General features: G+C 39.8%; 1 pseudogene; it reads right to left on the bottom strand.

The window, feature by feature from the left end:
• Window positions 1–5,797: 5,797 nt before the first annotated feature.
• Window positions 5,798–7,048, bottom strand: LOC112322511 (aspartate aminotransferase, cytoplasmic pseudogene; annotated as a pseudogene).
• Between the last annotated feature and the right edge of the window lie 1,762 nt (window positions 7,049–8,810).

The following is an 8,810-nucleotide window of genomic DNA, read 5'->3' as shown; positions in this document are numbered from 1 at the left end:
GGTGATATTTTATCCAGCAAACCTGATGAACCCTCTTATTTGTTTTAATAATTTATCTGTAGGTCCTCTTGAATTTTCTATGCAGACTATCACACAATCTCCAAATAAAGTCAGCTTGTCTCTTCCTAATTCAATTTGGATACACTTTATCTTGGCTTTTTTCATTGGTTAGTATCCCCAGTATAATGTTGGACAGAACATTAATTAATGTTTATTGAGATCCTGACTTTGTGGGAGTATGTCAAAAGTGTCACTATTCAATATATGTTTTCCCTAGGTTTTGAGTGGATACATTGCATTGAATGTTATCAAATACCTTTTTCTGTTCTAGTAACATGATCATATGACTGTGTTCTTTATTAGTGCGATAAATCATTTTAATATATTTTTCTGGTAATGAATTATTATTTTATTCCTGGGATAAACTATACTTGGTCAATGTCTTGAAATCTTCCTGGGATTCATTTTAATAATGTACGATAAGGTGACAGAGATATATGACTTTGAAATAAATGTTTATTTCTCACAGTTCCCAAGTGGAAAGGGCACATCATACCACACTAGGCCACATGAAGAAGTACCAGGGTTGGTCAGGAGGCAGAAAGAATGAGGGAAAAATACATACACAAGCTTTCATTGTGGTTTTCATGGGAAAGAATGGGCAAGACAATTTAAGCATTTCAAAACTGGCAAATTTTTTTTTTTTTTTTTTTTTTTTTTTTTAAATTTATTTATTGTTATTTAATTACAGTTGTATGCCTTTTCCCCCATCCCTTCACCCCACCCCAGGTGAACCCACTTCCCTCCCCCCTCTCCACCCTCCCCCTTGGATTTGTTCATGTGTCCTTTATAGTAGTTCCTGTAATCCCCTCTACCCACTGTCCCCGCCCCCACCCCCCACCCCCGCCCTTGCTATTGTTACATTGTTCTTAACTTCAATGTCTCTGGTTATATTTTGTTTGCTTTTTCCTTCTATTGCTTATGTTCCAGTTAAAGGTGAGATCATATGGTATTTGTCCCTCACTTCCTGGCTTATTTCACTTAGCATAATGCTCTCCAGTTTCATCCATGCTGTTGCAAAGGGTATAAGCTCCTTCTTTCTCTCTGCTGCGTAGAATTCCATTGTGTAAATATACCATAGTTTTTGGATCCACTCGTTTGCTGATGGGCACTTCGGTTGCTTCCAGTACTTGGCTATTGTAAATTGTGCTGCTATGAACATTGGGGTGCACAGATTCTTTTGGATTGGTGTTTCAGTGTTCTTAGGGTATAATCCCAGCAGCGGAATTACTGGGTCAAAGGGTAGTTCCATTTTTAGTTTTCTGAGGAAATTCCATATTGTTTTCCACAGTGGCCTCACCAGTCTGCATTCCCACCAACAGTGCACAAGGGTTCCCTTTTCTCCACATCCTCTCCAACATTTGTTTGTGGATTTGTTTATGTTGGCCATTCTGACTGGTGTGAGATGATACCTCATTGTGGTTTTAATTTGCATCTCTCTGATGGCTAGTGATGCTGAGCATCTTTTCATATGTCTCTGGGCCTTCTGTATGTCTTCCTTGGAGAAGTGTCTGTTCAAGTCCTTTGCCCATTTTTTAATTGGGTTGTTTGTCTTCCTGGAGTGGAGTCGTGTGAGTTCTTTATATATTTTGGAGATCAGGCCCTTGTCTGAGGTATCATTGGCAAATATGCTTTCCCATATTGTTGGTTCTCTTTGTAATTTGGTGCTGTTTTCTTTAGCCATGCAGAAGCTTTTTATTTTGATGAGGTCCCATTTGTTTATTCTTTCCTTTATGTCCCTTGCTTTAGGGGATGTGTCTGTGAGGATGTTGCTGCGTGGAATGTCTGAGATTTTCCTGCCAATGTTTTCCTCAAGGACTTTTATGGTGTTACGGCTTATATTTAAGTCTTTTATCCATCTTGAGTTTATTTTCGTGTATGGCGTAAGTTGGTGATCGAGTTTCATTTTTTTGCACGTAGCTGTCCAGATCTCCCAACACCATCTGTTGAAGAGACTGTTTTTGCTCCATTTTATGCTCCTGCCTCCTTTGTCAAATATTAATTGATCGTATAGATTTGAGTTTATTTCTGGGCTCTCTATTCTGTTCCATTGGTCTATGAGCCTGTTTTTATGCCAGTACCAGGCTGTTTTGATTACCGTTGCCTTGTAATACAGTTTGATATCAGGTATTGTGATACCTCCTGCTTTGTCCTTCTTTCTCAAAATTGCTGCTGCTATTCGAGGTCGTTTATGGTTCCATATGAATTTCTGCAATGTTTGTTCTATATCTGTGAAATATGTCATGGGTACTCTAATAGGGATTGCATTGAATCTATAAATTGCTTTGGGTAGTATGGCCATTTTGATGATGTTAATTCTTCCAATCCATGAACATGGTACATGCTTCCATTTGTTTGTATCTTCCTTAATTTCTTTCTTCAGTGTTGTGTAGTTTTCTGAGTACAGGTCTTTTACCTCCTTGGTTAGGTTTATTCCTAGGTACTTTATTTTTCTTGTTGCTATATCGAATGGGATTTTTTTCCTGATTTGTGTTTCTGCAGTTTCGTTGTTGGTGTACAGGAATGCCTTTGATTTCTGGGTATTGACTCTGTATCCAGCTATTTTGCCAAATTCATTTATTAGGTCGAGTAGTTTTTGAGTGGAGTCTATAGGGCAAAACTGGCAAATTTGAATAATTTCAGGAGGCTCTGTGATACAGGGATGGGCCCCAGTTATCCTGTACATAGCCCTGGGATGATTTAGGGTACAGAAAATATTGACTGGGTGTGTGAGACTTTGATAAAGCAGGTGGTTGGGGATATGGGCTATAATTAGTTGGTTTGAATATGAAAGACATGCTGGCAGCCAAGGTGTTTACCATCTCCAGGAATTAGGGAGCCTAGGAGGGGCAGCCTCTCCAGGATTACCAAGGCCCAAAGATGTCAAAATATCATGTAAAATACAGAAAATAAAAAACATGATTAATACAGTTGAGATAATTTTTTAAATGAGGTTTTTTAAAAAAAGATTATATTTATTTATTTTTAGAGAGAGGGGAAGGGAGAGAGAAAGAGGAGAGAAACATCAATGTGTGGTTTCCTCTCATGCACCCCGCCTACCAAGGACCTGGCCTGCAACCCAGGCATGTGCCCTGACATGGAATCGAACTGGTCTGTGGTTCACAGACCCATGCTCAATCCACTAGCTACACCAGCCAGGGCCAGTTGAGATAATTTTTTGTTTTGCTTTTAGTACTGTTAGATTTGATATGATAACATTCATTTTATGGATAGATCTAAGAGTTTCTGCTCCTATATTTTCCTATAAGTGTGTCTGTGGGACATAGATAGAGAGAAATCTCACATTAGTAAAATGTAAACAATTGGTAAATCTTGGTAAATGGTATGTAGGAACTTTTATAAGTTTTCTATGTGAGGGGTGTGTGTGTGTGTGTGATTAAGGCTTACTGGGGACCAGGCAGGGTTAGGTCAGGTACCACACTGGGAGAGCAGAGCCTGCACAATAAGCCAATGCTAATTTTCAAGGCAATGTTGAGGAGCTCAGGGCTGAGCTCTACAGGCTAAAAGTGAAGTTGGGAACCTCAAAGCACAGGCAACCACTGAAGGGAAAGATGATGACTGGCTTTCATATGGGAAGGATAATGTTGGAAGGGATTTCACTGAAGAAAAGTGGGGTGCTGCAGAGCTTTAAAGAGCCTATATAAATAAGAAATGGAGGGATAAAAGTGGCCTATTAAGGTTTGAGTTGGGTGGAAGGTGAGGAGAAAAAAAAGGATGAAGGAACAAGAGGGATGAGAGAAAATAGCTGTATCCAGCTAAACTATCTTTCAAGGAGTTCTGGCCAAGATGGAAGTGTAGGTAGAAATCCTTCACTTCCTTGCACAACCAAAAGGAGGAGAACAACCAATCTAAAATCAATAAACAACCAGAAGTGCGACAAAATCAAACTTCATGGAACTCTGACAATCCAGGAATTAGAGAAAAAGTCAACCAAATCAACCAGAACAGTGCACTGAGACAAAGAAATAGGGCCCAAATGAAAGCACAGAGCAAAGCTTCAGAAAGAGAGCTAAGCAATGAGGAGATAGCCAACCTATCTGATGGAGAATTTATTTTTGCCCATTGAGTAAAATACTATTGAGTATGATGTTGGCAGTAGGTTTCTCATACATGGCCTTTGTTATGTTGAGGAATGCTCCCTCTATTCCCCCTTTGCTGAGAGTTATTTTTATCATAAATGGGTGCTGTACCTTAGCAAATGCTTTTTTCACATCTATTGATATGATCATGTGATTTTTGTCTTTCCTTTTGTTTATGTGATGTATTATGTTTATTGATTTGTGAATGTTGTACCATCCTTGCATCCCTGGGATGAATCCCACTTGGTCATGGTGTATGATTTTTTTAATGTATTGCTGGATGCGGTTTGCCAATATTTTGTTGAGGATTTTAGTGTCTATGTTCTTCAGCGATATTGGCCTGTAGTTTTCCTTCTTTGTTGTGTCTTCATGTGGTTTTGGGATTAGGATGATACTGGCTTCATAGAAAGAGTTTGGAAGTCTTCCTTCTTCTTGGATTTTTTGTAATAGTCTGAGAAGTATAGGGGTTAGCTGTTCCTTAAATGCTTTGTAGAATTCTCCTGTGAAACCATCTGGTCCAGGGCTTTTTTGTGCCGGGAGCTTTTTGATTACTACTTCAATTTCATGAGCTGTTATTGGTCTGTTCAGGTTTTCTGCTTCTTCTTCATTCAGTTTTGGGAGATTATATTTTCCTAGAAATTTGCCCATTTCTCCCAGTTTTCAAATATCTTGGCATATAGTTGTTTCTAGTAATTTCTTACAATCCTTTGTATTTCTGGTATCAGTGGCAATCTCTCCTCTTTCATTTCTAATTTTATTTATTTGAGTCTTCTCTCTTTTTTTCTTGATAAGTCTGCTTAAAGGCTTGTCAAATTTGTTTATCTTTTCAAAGAACCAGCTCCTGGATTTATTGATCCATTAGATTGTTGTTTTATTCTCTATGTCATTTAAATCTGCTCTGATCTTGGTTATTTCCTTCCTTCTACTGGCTCTGGGCTGTCTTTGTTGTTGTTCTTCCAGTGGTTGGGGATGGAAGGTTAGTTTGTTTATTTGAAATGTTTCTTTTTTTAGATAGGCTTGTATCTCTATGAACCCTCTCAGGACTGCCTTTGCTGTGTCCCATAAGTTTTGGACTGTTGTGAGTTCACTTTCATTTCTTTCCTGAAACTTTTTGATTTTTTCCTTGATCTCATTATTAACCCATCCATTGTTTAATAACATGCTATTCAATCTCCATGAATTTGAGTGTTTTTGAGTTATTTTTTTTCTAGGTAGAGATGATAAGTTTTATTAGCACACAGTACCCACAATCACACATGACTCTTCAGAAAACTTGAACTTTTGAACTAGTCTTTGTATAGAGTCAAGCAACACATAGAAGTACACAAGTGACACAAGCAAGACTCCTGCTTCTAGCAAGGGGATAAAATATCTACATATGATGATCGAAGTACCATTTTTTCTTAAATGGAAACCTTAATTTGCTCCAGCCACCAAAAGGGCTCTAATCCCAGGCCCACATTTCTTTTCAAGGGATATTATGTTCATGTGGGGCCAATATAAGCAGAGGCCACCTCTCCAGAGCAGCCTTTCAGTCCTGCAAAAGTCTAATCTGTGATGTATACAACTAGGTTTGTGCAGACAGGGAACACACAGGACAAGACTGTTTTGGTGATTCTGGTTTCATTGTTGCTTCTTCACTGGATTTTGGTGACTGCTTCATGGATGGAGGTGGCCACATAATCTATATTTTTGCTGGTTAAGCCACACATGTTGATCCAACCACTTGGCATCAGATAGATGTGCTTTTTGTTGATAATATATTCAACCTGCTTGGGGTTCAACCCATGATGCTGAACATTCCAATTTGATCAGTGATGTGGTTCCAGGTTCCAGGGGTCTTGAGAGCTTCTAATCATGCCTTGAGTTCAGATCTCATGGTTAGAATCTGGTCAGCCATTGTCTTCACATTACCTGTCCATTCCCTAAAGAGCTCAGGGTCAGAGAGGGTAGTGGCCACAATTTGCACTCCCTGAGCAGGGGGATAGGACCAAGTAATTTGCACTAATTTGCACTATCTTCTCCATCTGGAAAAGGACCCACAGGATGCCATCAGGTTTTTTTGCAACCATGGTCAGATTCCCCACTCGCTCATTGTAGAACCCAAAGTTCTTGGAGAAGGACTGGGCACAGAATAGCTCTAATCCTTCATAAACAAATTAGCGAATGGCCCAGGTGTCTTTCCCTAGGTCTCCAGATGTGAAGCCCTGATATGCTGAGTCAAAGAAGGGAAACAGAAACTGGCTCTTCATGATGGAGGCAATCTGCTTCCACTGATCTGGAGTTGGGTCTGTCCCAGTTAGGTTGTGTGCACAGGCATGGAGGACAAACATGGAAAACTTAGGAGCATTCTCCAGATCATTGTGGAAAACCTGGAGGTTAAGTCCTCTCTTCTTTGCATCCCAATAGTGATAGGACCGAATGTCTTTAAATCCAGCAGGAGAAAACACACCGTTATGATTCTCCCAGGTTGGTGAGGATATGTAGACAGGTGTGTCCTTATTGTTTGTTCTGTTGTACCATTGTGCTAAGAACTCAGCTCCAATTTGAAGTGCACCTGTTCCCCTCAAAGACTGCGTACCTCCTATCCACTTCTCCCAGACAGCTGGGCTGTCATCCCCAAAGGCAAGGTGGGAAGCATGGGTCTGGAACTCCGCCAGGCCCAGGATCAGCAGATATTTGTGGTTTAGGCTACAGTCGTTACCTATCTTCAGTTCCACCTTCCTCATGACAGGCAAAACCCAAGGCTGGGAGTCATCTGAGTGATAAGCTCCCACTCCCAGGTTGACCTTGAGGGGATCCAGATCCTCTCAGAAGTCAGCAGTGAGCTTTAAGACAAGGAAAGGCTGAGCCTGAGGAAACTCTGCAAACACTGATGGAGGCGCCATAGCAAGAGAGCTGAAGTCAGCCAGGAGCTCCCACCATGAGTCTTAAGCCCTCAGTTCAGTCTACTGGCTGAGTGTTTTTGAGTCATTTCCTTGAGGTTGGTTTCTAGTTTCAGGCTGTTTTTGTATGAGTAAATGCTTGATATGATTTCAATTTTGTTAAATTTGTTCAGGTTGGTTTTGTGTCCTATTATGGGTCTATCTTTGAAAGTGTTCCATGTGCATTTGAAAAGAATGTGTACTTTGCTTCTTTGGGATGAAAAGTTCTATATATCCATTAAGTCTATTAGATCTAGGACATTGTTCAATGCCACAACATTCTTGTTGATATTTTGTTTGGAAGATCTATCAATTTTTGACAGTGGGGTGTTAAATTCCCCTAGTATAAGTGTGTTGCTGTCTATATCTTTCTTGAATCCTCCAAGATTTTCCTTATATATTTGGGTGCCCCTATGTGGGGTGCATATATGTTTAAAATGTTTATGTATCGTTGATGGATTCTTCCATTGAGTATTATGAAGTGTCCTTCAGTGTCTCTTTTAATGGCTTTGTTTTTTAAGTCAATTTTGTCTGATGTAAATATTGCTAGTCTGTTTTTTTTTTTTTTTCCCTGTCCATTTGCTTGGAATATTTTCATCCAACCATTCACTTTCAGGCTGTGTAGGTCTTTTGTTCTGAGGTGACTCTCTTGTAGGCAGCATATGTGTGGATAAAGTTTTCTTATCCATTCAGTTGCCTATGTCTTTTGATTGGAGCATTTAATCCATTAACATTTAACGTTATTGTTGATAGGTACTTATTCTTTTTTTTCGTCATTGTATGTCTTTTTTAAAAAAAAATTATTGTTATTCAGTTACAGTTGTATGCCTTTTCTCCCTATCACTCCACCCCACCACAACCAAACCCCCTCCCTCCCCCATCTCTACCCTCCCCCTTGATTTTGTCCATGTGTCCTTTATAGTAGTAGTTCCTGTAATCCCCTCTCCTCACTGTCCCCTCCCCACTCCCCCATGGCTATTGATAGATTGTTCTTAACTTCAATGTCTCTGGTTATATTTTGTTTCCTTTTTTTTTCTGTTGATTATGTTTCAGTTAAAGGTGAGATCATATGGTATTTGTCCTCACCGTCTGGCTTATTTTACTTAGCATATTTCTCTCCAGTTCCATCCATGCTGTTGCAAAGGGTATAAGCTCCTTCTTTCTCTCTGCTGCATAGAATTCCATTGTGTAAATATACATTAGTTTTTTGATCTACTCATTTGCTGATGGGCACTTAGGTGCTTCCAATACTTGGCTATTGTAAATTGTGCTGCTATGAACATTGGGGTGCATAGTTTCTTTCGGGTTGGTGTTTCAGGGTTCTTAGGGTGTAATCCCAGCAGCAGAATTGCTGGGTAAAAGGGCAGTTCCATTTTTAGTTTTCTGAGGAAATTCCATACTGTTTTCCACAGTGGCCGCACCAGTCTGCATTCCCACCAATAGTGCACTAGGGTTCCCTTTTCTCCACATCCTCTCCAACATTTGTTTGATGATTTGTTTATCTTGGCCACTCTGACCTGTGTATCTGGTACCTCATTGTGATTTGTATTTGCATCTGTCTGATGGCTAGAGATGCTGAGCATCTTTTCATATGTCTCTGAGCACTCTGTCTTCCTTAGAGAAGTGTCTGTTCAAGTCCTTTGCCCATTTTTTAATTGGGTTGTTTGTCTTCCTGGGGTACAGTCGTGTGAGTTCTTTATATATTTTGGAGATCAGGCCCTTGTCT

The sequence above is a fragment of the Desmodus rotundus genome, chromosome X, assembly GCF_022682495.2.
Source record: "Desmodus rotundus isolate HL8 chromosome X, HLdesRot8A.1, whole genome shotgun sequence".
Classification (NCBI taxonomy): domain Eukaryota; kingdom Metazoa; phylum Chordata; class Mammalia; order Chiroptera; family Phyllostomidae; genus Desmodus; species Desmodus rotundus.
This window is presented reverse-complemented; position numbering and strand designations above follow the sequence as displayed.